Source organism: Echinops telfairi, unplaced genomic scaffold (assembly GCF_000313985.2).
Source record: "Echinops telfairi isolate 266 unplaced genomic scaffold, ASM31398v2 ScPeMD7_9;HRSCAF=40, whole genome shotgun sequence".
Classification (NCBI taxonomy): Eukaryota; Metazoa; Chordata; class Mammalia; order Afrosoricida; family Tenrecidae; genus Echinops; species Echinops telfairi.
The window spans coordinates 28,467,458-28,483,277 of NW_022103906.1; the positions used below are offsets into that span (position 1 = coordinate 28,467,458).

The window sequence follows — 15,820 nt, forward strand, 5'->3', positions numbered from 1 at the left end:
AGCATCTCCCTCCTGATGAAATGATGAATGTACTTTGTTCACTGGAGGAGGAGGGAACAGGAAGGTGAGGACTTTTGCTTACTGAATGCCTCTACCTTGTATGAGATAATGGTTTGAGAACACTTAAAAGTGTTTCAAACACAGAGTTCACTGGCCAAAGCATTATGGAAGGCCCAATGGATCCGATGGTAAAGGTGGAAGGTAGATAGAAGTGCTTACTTGAAGTCAGTGGTCATGGCCTAGGCCTTTCCCAGGCAGCCCTCTAGAGCACTCCACCAGGCACTATTGGAGAATCATGGGACCTCCTCCTCCTCCTCCCCTACCTGCTTTCTCATTGAAGGCCATGGTAACTTTAATGGTGTGCCACAGACCCCCAAGACAAGGAAATTGAGGTACAGAAGGCTAGGTGGCCGGTTCACACAGCTGGCAGGCTCCTGCACCCTAAAACAACATCACAGTCTTCTCCTTCAATCCATCCTAGATTTCAGACTGTAGGGAGCGTTCCAACACACAGAGAATGAAACAGCACGCGGGTGGTGTGCCATTGGTGTGTCTGTGGGCCGTACCGTGGCGGCCTCCGTGGTGCTGTGATGTTGGAAGCTGTGCCGTCAGTGCCTCAAATGCTAGCAGGGTCACCCAAAGTGAACGTATTTCAGCAGAGCTTCTAGAATAAGAACAAGCTATGAAGAAGCAACAGGCTGCTGTCTACTTCATAGAAAGTGGCCACCGAAAAGCGTATAGAAGCAACAAAGCACTGTCAGATACTGAAGACCTACTAAATAGAAGCAGATTGTCAGAGACAGGCCAGAAGATGAGCCCCTGGGGTCACAGGCACTCAAAATAAGACTGAGGAAGAGCTGCCTCCTCAAGGCAGAGACAACTCTAATGAGTAAAGCCTGTGGGAGAAAAGCCTTCATTTGCTGGTGGAGCACGACTCGAAATGAGAAGCAGCAGCTATAAAAATCTACTCATATTCAGAACTTGGGATGTTACGAACTATGAATCTAGGCAAATTGGAAGTTGTCCAAAATGAACTAGAACACACAAAGATCGATATCCTAGGCATTAGTGAGCTGGAATGGACTGGCACTGGCCATTTTGAATAAGAAAGAATCCTATGGTTTTATATGCTGGGAATGAAACCATCAAGAAAAATGGCTTTGCATTCATCATAAAGGACATTTCAAAATCTATCTTGAAGTACCACACTGTCGGTGATATCTAGCCTCACTGAAGGAAATCCATTCAATATGACTACTCACATTTATCCACCAACTACTAAAGCTAGTGATACAGAAATGGAAGAATTCTACCACCATCTGCAGTCTGCTGCCATTAATCAAACATGCAATCATGATGCACTGATCATTATTGGTGGTTGGAAACAAAGAGAAAGAAATGGCAGTTGGACAATATGGTCTCTGTGACAGAAATGAAAGAATACAATGTACACCCTCCTCCCCCCCAAAATAAACCCAAACCTAGTTGACATTTAAGCATTTCAGGTCGAATGTGGGCAAGAACTAATAGTATTGAAGGAAGAAGTTCAAGTTGCACTGAAAGCATTAGCCAAAAACAAGGCTCCAGGAATTGATGGAATAGCAATTGAAATGTTCCAACAAGCTCATGAAGCACTGGAAGCACTCACTCTTCTACACCAATAAATTTGGAAGACAGCTACTTGGCCAAATGACTGAGGTGTGCCTGACCCAAACCATGGTATTTTCAGATGCCTCCTGTGTGTGTGAAAACTGGACACTGAATAAGGAAGGCTGAGGGGATTTATAATGCTGGCACAAAGAATATTAAAGGTGCCATGGACTGACAAAAGAACACACAAACCTGTCTTGGAAGAAATATGGCCAGGCTGCTCGTTGGAGGCAAAGATGGTGACACTTAGAACATGTTATCGGAAGAGACCAGTCCCTGAGAAGGACATTATTCTTGGTATAGTAGATGGGTAGCGAAAGAGCGGAAGGCCCTCAACAAGATGGATAAGAACAATTGTGAGGATGGAGCAAGCCCCAGCAGTGTTTCATTGTGCTATACATAGGGCTGCTGTGAGTCGGATTCGACTGGAGGGCACCACCACCACCAAGGGTGGCATGGGAGGCACAGTGAGTCACAAGTGGGGCTGCTAATCCCAAGAGCAGCGATTCAAACCCCCAGCCACTCTGCAGGAGAAAAAGGAGGCCTTCCGTTCCATTAAATATTTACAGTCTCAGAAACTCACAGCGGCGGGTCTACTCTGTCCCAGGGTCACTATGAGCCAGAATCAACTTCAACGGCAGGGAGCATGAGGAGGGCTCTGTGGGTGAGGCTGGGCTGCTCACCACACAGTCTATGGTTTGGCGATGAATTAGAATCAACTGGAGGGCATTGGGTTTGGGGGTAGAAGCCCTGGTGTGCAGAGGGTTAGCCGTCGGGCTGCTCACATGGAGGTCCCAGAAAGGTGAGCAGTTGAAACCTACCAGTCACTCCATGGGAAGATGTGGTCGTCTCCTTCTGTACAGGTGTGCAGCCTCACAAACTCTATGAGGCAGTTGTATGTTATCTTAGAAGGTAAGGCAAAGAGTAGAAAAAGGGAAGGTCCTGGATCGATGCAAACAAATCACACTGCTGACGGAAAGGCTGTTGTTCAAACCCACCGTTGGCATCACAGAAGACGGGTCTGGTGGTCAGCTTCTATAAAGATCCCAGCCCAAAATATCCTGTAACACACCGGGTCGCCATGAGTTAGAATTGGCTGGACAACAGAGGATTTGCTTTTGCTTTGTCTTGCTTTATAGCCATGGGGAAGGAAGGCAGCATCCTCATGCAGAGGAAAAGTTTAAGGAGAGCATGGAAGCTGAGACCAGAGGCAGTCTGGAAAGCTCTGCCAGCAGGGCAGATACCAGCCCCCGAGGGAGCAAGCCCACACTGTGACGTGGAGGCCACAGTGGGTTGGGGCATGCAGACAGCACGCCAGCCCTTCACCAGCTCCGGCTCCTGGATGAGCCACTCGGGCGGAATCAAATAGTGACTGACCAAGGAGCTGACCAAAGCCCATACTGCTCTGTATTTGTAGCTCCCCGCCTCCCCACCAACCCCCTTCCCAACCCTTGACTCCCAGGGTCAGTTAGCATGATGGGTGAGCTCAAGCTGTTCCAGGTCTCATGAAAGAAAGTGTAGTAGTTACACAATTTCCTGTCAACTTGATAAAAGAATGAAGGGGTGGGGTCTAGCCTGTCAATCAGGTCACAGCCTGATGATCCCTACTTGTGGGCATGGCCTCATCATGTGGATTCTGGGAACCCCTTCTCTTCCTCCCTGGAGGCAGGACATACACTCTCTCTCTCTGCTTCACCTTGAAGTGGATCCACTGCCACTGGATCCACAAAACATTTCACCTACCAGCCTGTGATCTTCCTGCATTCAGCATCCTTGCGTGTGCTGTTGTGATTCCGAAGAGGAGCATAAGGACTGGTATCAGACATAAGGGCTACTATCAGACTCATGGACTTGATCCACACTGGGCTGGGACGTTTTCTTAATATACAATTACTTTTTGATATAAAGCTCTTTCTTATACATATATGAGTGTCTCTGAATTTGTTTCTCTAGTCAACCCAAACTAACACAGAAGGAACATCAAGACACCAGTGCCCTCCAACCCCATGACCTCAGCCCCAAAGAACCCAGGTCAAAGGCTGCCGACAAGCACTCTAGGAATGCTGCAGAATGTTTTGCTGGCTGGTGTGAGGTGAGACGGGTTATGAAGGAAATCACTCAAATGGGAAAGATTCACTAGGCACCTTAGATAGCAGGGAGTTTATGTAAATGAGGGAGGACCGATTCCCCAAAGGAAGGTGAGAACAGTTGCACACCTCAAACACTGTAATCGACGTGCAAAATTGTATGAGTAGAAACTGTGGGGGGCGGGGCGGAACAGAAAGACTACTTTTAGTCAAGATGAGAGAAAGCAGCTCCCTCCTCTGGGTTTCCTCTTCCTTCTCCACCTCAAGGAACACACACACAAACAAGCCGCTTTCTTTTAGGAAGTGGTTATTATCCAACAGAACTAGAGAGCAATCATTGCAGGATTATTTTAGAAACGCTGTGTGGCTAGATCAACAAAGCCTTCTTCTCTCTGTGCCGGGGACAGGCAACCGCTGAGTCAGTTCTGATGTGAACCAAACACCTTGTCTTTAAAGAAAGTTTTCACCATTATCGCCTTTAATTATTATGTTTCTAAGTCCAATCTTGATGTGTCTTTGGGGATTAGAAACATCACATACAAACTTACAGGGATGATGGCATCAGCAAATTGTCCACTCTGTACTGGGTACATATTATAAACCATAAGATGTTCACACACATGAAAAACAGAGGCGAGTCCTAAGTGCAGTTCATCATGATTCCAGTATGACGGGAGCCAGAGTCTATCTGTATCTGAGTATTTAAACAGGACACAAAGTACAAGGGGTTTGGGGGGAGGGGCAGTACAGGATGGGACACAGGGTGAGACAGAGTGAAGTCTGATAATTTATAAATACAAGCTAATGTATTATTTTTATGCAAAATAAAAGACTTTGGATGATTGCAGACTATTTCTCAGGAAGATGTTATTCTGGCTCAGGCCCACCATGCCTATTAACACCTCTCCTGGATTCTTTACCCTTTCTCAGCTTTTCACTCCATGGGGCCAATCCTATCTTGTAGCTAGCTAATCCCTGCTAGCAGGCTAATGGGTCATTAAGGCATTAGTGACAAAGATATTCTAAGATATTACTCCTCTAAAGAAAATGATCTGCAGTAGAATATGCCCTATTGCCACAAGCAGACTGAAGGCACAGAGAACATATGTATTCCATGGTATGTTCTAGTTTCACCTTATTTAGCCACTCTATTAACAGGTTCTCACGGCATCATGCTTAGAACACCCCCTGCTTGGCAAGTCGAAGAGAGCAGGGAAGGAGGGCTCAATCCACAGAGGACACTGACTGTTCTGACGGATGAAAGTACAATTTAGGAATTAAACTCATGAACTCTTCATGCGAAGATCCTTGATAGATTTTAATTGTTGGCATAGTGTTGAGAGATCTCTAAAGATTTGTGAAAAATGTAATGAAAAGGTAATAAAGTTTTTCCACCAGCTGTTTTGGATGCCGCGCGCACGCACGCGCATGCCTCCTGTTTTCTTCCTTTAAATATCTTATCTCCCGACCTAACACACAGCTGCGTCCGCGTCTATGTCTCCCGTGTCTTTTACGTGACAGAGTTTATTGTGAGAATACTACTTTGCAGATAAGGAAGTAGAGGCAATGGTTAAGGAAGTTGCCCACATCACAGAATGGAAAAAATGGATTTCTAATATAGCCCACCGCTCTGGTGGCATGGTGGTTAAGCATTGGGCTTTGATGCTCCAGGTCAGCAGTCTGAAGCACCAGCTGCTCTGCTGGAGAAGATGGGGCTTTCTACTCCCATAATGAGTTACAGTCTCCAAAATCCACAGGGGCGGGTCCATTTTGTCCCACCGTTTAGCAACAAGAAGTCACTGGATCAGATGTAAATTATAGCCAAAGGGCAGTGTTGGGATGGCACTGGAGAGAACGCAGCTGGCACCTGAGCAGACTAGGGTGATCTCGAGGACTTGAGCCAAGGCGGAGCACTGAGGCCCAGGGGCCAGGGCGGAGTCATGAACGACTTCTTGAGTAGCATGCACAGGACTGGTGGTCTCTGGGTGGCACTCATGGTGAAGTGTTCAATGGCTGGCCTACCTGTTGGCAGCTCAAGCCCAACCTCAGGAGACAGGATTGGCAACTTGCATCTGGGGAGAAAATCTTGCAAACCCCATGGACCTATTCTATTGGGCATACACGCCGCCGCCATGAACCCGAATCAACTTGACAGCCACCGCCACCACCGATGGCACTTGGAGACCAATCAGAGGAGGAGGGGAAAGAGGATCGACCCTTGAGACTGGGGTCCGTGTTTCACCTTGTACAAGTCAGAGGCTGGAGCTGCTGGGGAGAGGGAGACCACCCAGGAGGAGAGTTGGGAGAAAGCCCCGTTTGGTTTGGACCCCCTGGCTTGGAGTGGCCGGCAGCAGTGACAGGTACAAAGAGGGGGGCTTGGGCATGAGGACACTGGCTGCTGCAGTGGAATTATCTGCATAAGTAATTGTCAATTCCTGAATCCCGAAAAGATGCCACTCTATATTTGTTTTGATTCTGACGCATGTTCACATCCCGCGTCTTCTTTGTTCTAACAGACCAGCCTGGCTTTGAGTCCTGACCTTCTAAGCCCCTCTCTGCCCGTTTCCCAAACACAAGGGACAGAAGTGCTCATAGTACAGCGTCCTTGGAAAAAGTAAGATAGCGTTCGTGAGATGCTCAGCGCTGTCCCTGGAACAAAGCGTATTAATTAGTGTGAGCAACATAGAGCCAAAGAGCCTCTCAGGGAGACACGCCGCATCAACAGAGTTCACAGGTGTGTTAGACAGGGTTCTCTAGAGAAACAAAACCAGAATGCTAATAATTATATATATATATATATTTATACAGATAGATATATAACTAAGAAATAAACAGTTAATTAAATTATAAAACAGTATAAATGGCTCAGGGCAACTCACTCCCGCGAGACAGTTGTGAGACACTGGCATTCCTTCAAGTCTTCGGGCCGCCAGGTAGTCCTTGGTAGAGCAATTCAGGCTATCTGGGCACAGGCAGCAAACAGCAAGGCAAGTCACCGACAGTCAGCCAGATGACAGGGTCCGACAGTCCCCAGCTCAAGAGATGTAAATTCCAATGGTGTGGAGAAGCATATCTTGAAGGAACCTCAAATTACAGTGACACAGTCCATGGGTTAGGCGTCCCACAGGCACTGTAGCTTGCAAATTGAGGCACAGAACAAGCAAGGCAGCCGCACACTGGTCCGATGATCAAAGAGCAAGAGACAAGAGAGGCGAGGCTTGCTGAGCCATTTATCTCTCCGCCCTTCAATGAATCCCACATGTGTTTATCGGCCAGGTTGGCACAATAAACTAACTACCTCAACAGGTGAGAAAAGTGAACCTCCAATAAAGAGCTGAGTTGATACAAGGGCACCCACACCAAACCAACCCCACTGCTGGGAGTCGATTCTGACTCAGAGCGACCCCACAGGGCGGACCGGCATCTTTACACTGTCCACGAACTTGGAATGTGTTCTTAGGAGAGAGCAGTTCCCCAATTAGGCCCTCACGCCTGGTAGAAGGGCAGTGGAAAGAGGAGACCCTGGACAAGACGGACTGACACAGTGGCTGCCACCCTGGGCTCACACACAGCAACGGTTGTGAGGCTAGTGCAGGGCCGGGCAGTGTTTCGCTGGGGAACCGAGGGGCGCTAGGAGGCTGAACCGACTCAAGGACCAACAGCAGCAATCTCTGCGGGAGCAGCCTGCGCCCGCTTTCTCCCCCAGAGCCCGCTGACCTTTTGTTTTGCAGCAGAATGCTTACACTGCTGGGCCCCCAGGGCTGCTTCTGCAAAGTTACACAGCTGATTCCAAGCACAGCAGAGCTCGCAGCTAGACCCACAGTCCTCAGCCTGTGGGCCCGAGACCCTTTGGTTGTCAGACGACCCTTTCCCAGGGGTCGCCCAGTTCATGACAATAGCAAAATGACAGTGATGAAAGAGCAACGAAAATCATGTTATGGTTGGGGGGTCACCACAACATGAGGAACTGGATGAAAGGTCACGGCGCGAGGAAGGTTGGGAACCACTGATCTAGACCGACAGGTTCTTGCTTCAAAACTGGGACACCCCCTTGGCAATTGTGGTAACTTTTCCAAGTCCTGGTCATCCCCAAAGTCTCATTTATTGGAAAAGGAAAAGCATTGCGAATCTCCATCAGCAAAGTCCATGCTTCTCCCCAAACGGTCGTGGAAACAAAGCGGTCAGAGCAGCTGGGAGATTTTATAAAGGCCATGCAGAAGAAGGGCTTGGCTCGGGGGACAGGCGTGGTGGAGGTGAGCACCCTATTAGGTTTTAGGAGAGCCAGGCCCCTTGGTTGTGGGCACGAGGCTGCCAGCAAATTTCTCTGCAGCACAGGCCTGACTAGAGGGCACTGATCACGACTCAGGAAAGTCTCCACCTGCAGTCACCGTGACACGACGGCAGGCAGTGTGTACAGACCGCTCAGCACCTCACAGCAAAGTTTTCCACGACAATGTCCAGGACCTCAACAGGACCTAATGTGAGACAGCGTCGTTTTCTTTATTTGTTGTGAAGATATTGTAAGGGTTTGTTTGTTTTTAAAAGGTAAATAAAGGTCAATAAACAGCACATCAAAATAAGTCTCCACGCTGTCTCTGATGAGAGTTCATGGACCTGCCTTTCGATGACACATCATTATCCTGATACGGCTGCCAGGGACAGTGGATCAATGTCAGATCTCTCTGATCACACATGTGCATCAGCAGCAATGGTTGGAAATCCCCAGGGCTGCACTGCAAAGTCCCCAACCAAGCGTTCCTGCTGATGCTAGCGACGACCTGAGTCACAGTGGACACCTGAGAAGGGGGAACCGAGTTTCCCAAACCGTCACACACGTGCTCCACACAGCAGCCCACGAGTGCGATGCTTGCTTGAAAGACGCATGCACTCCATAGTAACATGGGTCCAGAAAAGAACTTCTCTGAAAGCCAGCAATGTTACTACTATAAACAAGGACCGTGGACCCACCCGCTCATCAGGCATTCATTGCAGGCTGGCTGTGTGAAGGGGACGGGTCGGTTACCCTCAGGGCCGGCTGAGTGCCCTGTCCGCTCACAAGGGTAATGGGCAGTGGGAGGGAAAGGGGTAAGAATAACTACAATGCCGGAGGAATGTGATCTCATCAGTGATGTAAACAATGCTGCCGTGGCCGGGGGAGACTACGATTGTTCCTGGCTGGTGGGAGGAGAGCAGAGCCTTTCCAGGTGGGCGTGATTTATTAGGTAGGAGTGAGGACACCTGGGCAGATGCCGGCATCATGCTGGATATGAAATGCGTAGCAGAGGCTTTCCCTTCCCACCCCAACTCCACTATTAAGGGTGCATATTGTCTTAATAAAAAAAGGAAAAAGGACACTGGAAAATGTCAACACTTTTACCATTTTATGGACCATGTCTAATTTTTTTTTCTAGATATTTTCTCTCCAGTTTTAACAGTCTCCTAGCGTTCAAACTTTTCTTCATATGCCCCAGAGCAAGATGGAAATCCAATGGGCCTTGCCAGCATCTCTTTTTTTTTTTCCAATTTCAAATCTTGCTTCATAGAAAGAAGCTTTAGCATTTAAAACAAAACCACAAAACTCAAATACCAAGATAATGGGTCTCAAGACCAATGTGAATGCAATTATCTTGTGGAATAGTGAGTATAGGGAGGGTTCATCTTTTAATGAGTACCGATTTATCTCTATTATAAGCCTATCGTGAGATAAGTTTTTTTAGGGTTTTCCTTAGCTGAAGAGATCTAACACTGCTGTGCTTGCAAATCTTACATCCAGCTCTCTGGCTCACTGGTTCCAAGTGACGTAACCAAAATTAAAACACAGTGAAGTGAACCTTGGCCAAACATCCCCCAGCCTCAGCTCAAGCAGCAGACTAAAGATCCTGAAAAGAAAATAAGATGACACTATTCCCACTGCTGTGAGTTGGCCACCACCCCCCACCGCACCCCCAAGGACCACAGACACAGAGAAAGTAAATGCTGCTGGGTCCTTGGGGCTGTAAGCCAAGGGCTCCAGCTGATTTGGGAAGTGGGTCACCACACCTTTCTGATCCATCCTCTTCTAGAAGCAGATGAGCCCTGGCGGTGTTGTCATGAAACATTCTGGTGCTGCATTTGTTTTCAGATTTATCATTATTATTATTAGAAGCAGCAATAATGGATCTAAAGTTAAGAGTGATCCAGGGTGACAGGAGACAGCCCATCATCCAGAGTGAGGGGACAACCCAGCCCAGGTGCCATGACCTGAGTGCACTAAGGGACAGGAGCCAGGGAAGGTTCTGGCAGGGTCTGACCCAGAGGGGCTTTGGGACCCACCACCACAGAGGGGAGGTTCCTGCTCTCAGCCTGCCTTCAGAGGTCCCAGAGGAGAACTGCAGGGTGTAGGGGGATGAAGGAGGACGGTGTAGAGAGAGGAAGAGGGTCACAATGCAAGCCTAATCTCTATGAAGCAAGAGGCTAGGAAGGGGACCAAGACAGTCTTATTAACAGATCCTGTGTGCTTTAAACCTTCCGGGTCAGGTAGGAGACAAGCCAGGGGTTCTGAGCGTTGCCTTTTTAGAATCATGGGGTAATCTAAACAGCACTTGGTGGTTCAAGCCCACCAGATGTTCCGTGGTAGACTTGCTCCCGCAAAAATGTACAAATTTGGAAACCTGATGGGGCAGTGAGTCTCTGTCCTGCAGGGTTGTTTTAAGCTGAAATTGACTCTATGGCTGTGAATTTGCTTTAGTTTGGGGGTAACCTGCACCATCTATTTCAAAGGATGATTTTTCCTTTGGAATACATTGGCAGAAAAATGGAAACTGTGGGAAGACAGAGTTGGGGAACTATATTGACGGCCCCTACTGCTGCAAACATGTATACACATACACAGGCGCTTTGGTAGTTCTGGATGATTGGGTCATACACGGACTCAGAAGAAACATGGAGCAAAGAGGAATTCTCTTAGTTAAACGTGGCTTCCCGTGGGGAGAGAGCTAGCTAATTTTGCCACCCATCTGGGCCCTTCTTTCTGGATTCTGAACTGCTTCAGGTACCCGAGGATGTCTGACTGACTGACTGACTGAAGCCCAGTGGTACCAGAGCGTGACAGGGACTTCATCACTTCCCACCAGAGTTCCCGCATAAGTCATGGGCTCCCAAAAGAACTGGCTTGATGAGCCCAAAATCTCAGAGTGAAGAGGGCAGGAGTTCTTTAGAAAAGTAAAGACCTTCTTTTCCCTTTCTCCCTTCACAGCCCCCTTGTCAAAGCGCTGGAAATTGATGCATATACTCGAGTCCATTAAGGAGCTATGAGTCCCTTCCTGGTTCCTGTTCTTCCAACCGACTGCAGGCAAAGGCCAACACAACTAGACTAAAAGACTTCATTTGCTCTTGTAGGACATTTGTAGTACATTCAATTCTAATACAGTTTGAGACAACTGCAATGCCAGGCCTCAGTAGGTGGCCACACCGACACCGTGGACATGCTTGCCCGTGTACCATTTGAGCTGGAAACACTCCTCCCCGTTGCGGGTAAGGGATCCTCATAGGTGGTGCTTGTCACCCCTTTGTAGCAGTCCAGCCTCCCATCTTCATCTTCTTCTGGCTCAGACTCAGATGAACAAATCCCACCAGGAAGAGCAGGAAAAGATAGGAAGCCCAGAAAGTTTGGCGGCTTGAACCATTAGCAACTCTGCCGACAAAGTAACCTAGCCATCTGCTCTCATACAGACGTCAGCCTAGGAAACCCTATGGGGCAGTTCTACATGGTCATATAGGCTCACGATAAATCAGAATCAACGTCAAGGCACACCCGTCTGGAAGCTCTGTCTAAACCTAAATCATACCAGGACACAGCCATCCATGACAGATGGGTGGCAGCCGCACATGAGATGCATTGGCTGGCATGCCAACAAAGGTCTCTCACGTGGAAGGGAGAGTTCTACCACTGAACCATGGGTGTCAGGAGCCCAAGGCAGTGGGAAAACAGTACAAAGCACAAAGGGGCAATGTCTTTAGCCCTCGGCTCAGCATCTTTGCTTGGCTTTCACCTCCAGCATTTCCGAGAAGCAAGCGTGCCTCTGTAGCCCAGGCACTTCCTAGTTCTGGTCTTCCGTGTCCTTCTGGGAACACCATCCCAATCGCAAGGCTGATGAAAGAATAAGGTCAAGTTTCCTCCAACAAATGCGTAAATGCTGTGCAGAGAGCAAACTAGAGCACTCACTGTGGGTGGCATCATCACCCCTTTTATTAGGACCCGCACGAAGGACCTGGGAACATTTCAAATTAATACAGTTTGAGAAAACCAAATGAGGAGGTGATCATCGAGAAATAAACGTCTTTGTTGACACAGAAGTTGGTTTCCAGATCACGGATGACCTGACTTTCCTCCTCCTTCTGTCCTATTGCCCCTCAGCAGCACCAAACACACACTCCCTGCCCCTCACTTGCTGCCCTCGGTGTGTTTCCAGGTGTCCTCCCTGCCCATCCCTCTTACCAGAGGTCCTCACGCATCCTAGTCCCACTGAGGAAGTGTGGTTATATCTTCTTTCTCCTCATACTGCCACCTGCCCCCCCCCAGCTTCAGATCTATGTACAATGAAGAAAGTAAGTGGATATCAATGAAATTCTGCCAGGCTGATGAGAGGAATGTGGTCTGATGTAGAAATTCTGGAACAGGGGGCAAAATGTCCAGCTCATTCCCAACTAGATCTGTGACTCTGAGCTGGCCACTTCATGTATTTCCATTTCTTTATTTGGAAAACCCTACAATCATCCTAGATAATTCCTGATGTCCCTGTGACTTCTTGGTCAAAATCCACTATTTGATGACAACAACGTGAGAGCACCCCGTGTTTCATTCCCACTGTCACTTAGAAGTTCATTAACCTTTCAGATCACTACACATCTCTGAGTCTAAGTTCCTCCAGCCAAAAGAAGCACCTCCGTGAGATCGCGGCCCTGAACAACCCAACTCTTCAAAGCGTGACAGAGATGGAAGTTTACCGGGGCTTCTTAGAAAGAAAGGGAACTTTCTTTTTCATGGGTGAATTCAAATTTGCTTGTACCATCCCAGTCTTTACAGAACAGACCACCCCACCTATTCTGTCCTGGTTTGTATACTCACTGCAGTCCCATGACACTCTGTGGGCACAATCAAGTATTATATCAAGCAACGTCCAATTTTAGAGTACACTCCTTTTCCAGAGAGTAGTGCCTCAGGGATTTCTCCTTGGATATAAGGGCTCCCAGATGGGGTTCGGGTGGGGGTGGGGGAAGTGAGAGAGCCTATCTCCAAATCTAGCTCCTTCCTGCTGCTACTAGATAGCTATCTTTCCCTATTCCAAGGAAAGGGCCCTGATGTCATATCCTGAATCAACACAGTAAACGCCATGCCTGAATCATATCCTGAACCAATTACAGTAAACGCCATGCCTCCACCGCCAGCTTTGGCTTGTTGAAGAGCACAGATTCTTTTCGCTGTCTTCTTTCTCCCTCAACAAAGTCTCGCTTTTGGAAATGTAAAGTGCTCGTTTTCAGATTATTGTCTCACTCTGGACGGTAAAAAGAAAGCATCACAACAACAAAAACCTTATCTTGTTCGTGGGGCTACAGCAAGGGCTGCTGTACCCAGGCTGCAGCCACCCTCCCCTCGAGGGAAGAACTGCCCAGTGTCAATGAATGGAAAGCTGTAGGTGAGTAGGGACCATTAGGGTTGCTGAGAATGAGAATGCACGGTGTGTTCGCTCCAAAAACATGACCCATGTAACAAAACCCTTTACGTCTTCTTTCTAGCCCCTTAAACATCTCTCTACATCAGGTTCTAATTACTACGAAATAGCTTCCCAAGCCATCTTCCCACTCCAAACCCTCTCTATAGCTGCCTTTCGAGTTTCACCAGACCATAGCTTCAATCACACTTGAAGAAAAGATAGATAACTGTAAACTCCTCACTTCCAGCCTCGCCTCCTATTAATAATAGGGGTGCTTCAGAGACAGGTGCCTACAGAGGTAGGGAGCTCCCCCCTCCAGGGACATGTGTTTGGTTTTGAACTTTTGATCATGACTTGGGTAAGGATTTACAGAGCACGTGATCAGGTCTCTTCTTTTAACTATTTTATTGTGGGCTCTTTAACATTCCATACGTCAAATGTATCAAGCATATTCGTACATATGTTGCCATCACCATTTCCATAACATTTTCTATTTGAGCCCTTGGTATAAGCTCCTCTTCCCCCACCTTCCTACCCTCGTGAATCCTTGATTGATTATATATTACTATTATTTGATATCTTACACTGTCCATTGTCTCCCTTCACCCACATTTCTGTTATTCATCCCCTTTGGGGGGCCATATATCCAACCTTGTGATGGTTCCCCCCTGCTCCCCCTTCCACCTCTCCGGCCATCCCCCCACCCTCATGATATCGCTACTCCCACTACTGCTCCTTAGGGGTTTATCTGTCCTGAATTCCATGTGTCGAGCGCTCTTCTCTGCACCAATGTGTGTTCTCCAGTCTAGCCAGATTTGTAAGGTAGAACTGGATCATGGTAGTGGGGGGAAGGAAGCATTCAGGAACTAGATGAGTGATTTGTCGGTCTATACTACACCTTGGTTGAATCATTCCTTCCTTATAACTTCTGTGGGGGGATATCCAATTGTCTACAGATGGGGTTTGGGTCTCCATTCCAACCCCCCTCATTCGCATCTATATAGTTGATTGTTTTAGATCTTTTGATACCTGGTACTTGATCCTGTGGATACCTCATGATCACACAGGCTGGTGTGCTTCTTCCATGTGGGTTTATTTGCTTCATTGAAAGATAGCTACTTGTTTAACCTCAAGTCTTTAAGGCCCCAGATGCTGCATCTTTTGATAGCTGGGCACCATCCACTCTCTTCACCACATTTGCTTATGTACCCATTTTGTCTTTGGTGTCAGGAAGGTGAGTATCAGAGTGCCATTATCAGAACAAAGCATTCCTGTGTTAAGGGAGGCCTTGAGTAGAGGCCCAGAGTCTATCTGCTATCTAAATACTTAACATATAAATATATGTACATTGGCCTTTATCCCTTTCATTATAAATTAATATATGTATATGTGATCAGTTTTATATTCAACGATTCTTACACTTTTTGCTTCAGCTCATCTACTGCAATTCCTTCAATGCGCCATCACTCACTCAACTTCCTTCCAGAGTTTCCTGCTTCCACTCCTCCTCATGATTTCCTAGCTTTGTGAATGTTGTCCTTGGGTAAACACTGCTCTTTTGGTCTTAAAAAGCTGATTATTCCATTTCAAACCTGAAGAAAGTGCTACCAGCCCCCATCCAACCAGGAAGCCTGGTCTTTTTGTACGATTTTGAGTTAGGTTCCACATTTTTCAATCACTCTGTTCAGGACCTACTCCTGGGATCCTTCTCAGAGTAGTGGTAGCGGTGGCTGAGCATCATCTAGCTCTCCTGGTGTCTGGGTTGAGTTGTGGTCCATGAGTTCACTGGATTAATTGTCTCATGAGTGTGTGTTGAGGCTGACATCGCCCGTAGCAGAGGCTGTGTAGAGTACTAGGTTTCCCTTGAAATAGCTAGACTACGAAACATTAAGCCATGGGATAAGGCGACTGCAAACTCTCACTTCTCACGACAACGGAACCAGGAACCAAGATGCTTGTCAATCACAACCAGGACTTTCCTAACCCTTACTACTTTGTTCGCACTGTAATCTTCATCGAAGACACCCTTCTCTCCCCTTACCTGCTCAAGTTTCAGTGCCTCTCTTTCTAAATCTGACTTCTTCGGGACTTACACTCAATGGCAAATTGTCCACAAAGCCTTTCTTTATTGCCATATGTTCTAGCCTGTTTAGTCTTTAAGGAGCTCTGATGGTGCTGTGGCTGCCAACCTCAAGGTCTGCAGTTCAAACCCACCAGCCACCCTGTGGGAGAAAGATGAGGCTGTCTGCTCTGGTAAGCAGTTACAGTCCCAGAAACCCTCTAGAGGGCTGCTGTGCGTCAGAATCAACTTGATGGAAATGGCGGTGGATTTAGTCCTTCAGCATTTTGGTTTTCTCCTCCTCGTGGCTCACATCACATTCTGTCTCTGAT

General features: G+C 47.6%; 1 protein-coding gene and 1 pseudogene across 1 annotated transcript in view; both read right to left on the reverse strand.

Annotated features, from left to right (window-relative positions):
* Positions 1-15,820, reverse strand: part of CSGALNACT1 (chondroitin sulfate N-acetylgalactosaminyltransferase 1) — a 219,466-nt gene that overhangs the window by 117,128 nt on the left and 86,518 nt on the right. The gene's annotated exons all lie outside the window — the stretch shown is intronic.
* LOC115868298 lies at positions 10,684-15,170 on the reverse strand (annotated as a pseudogene).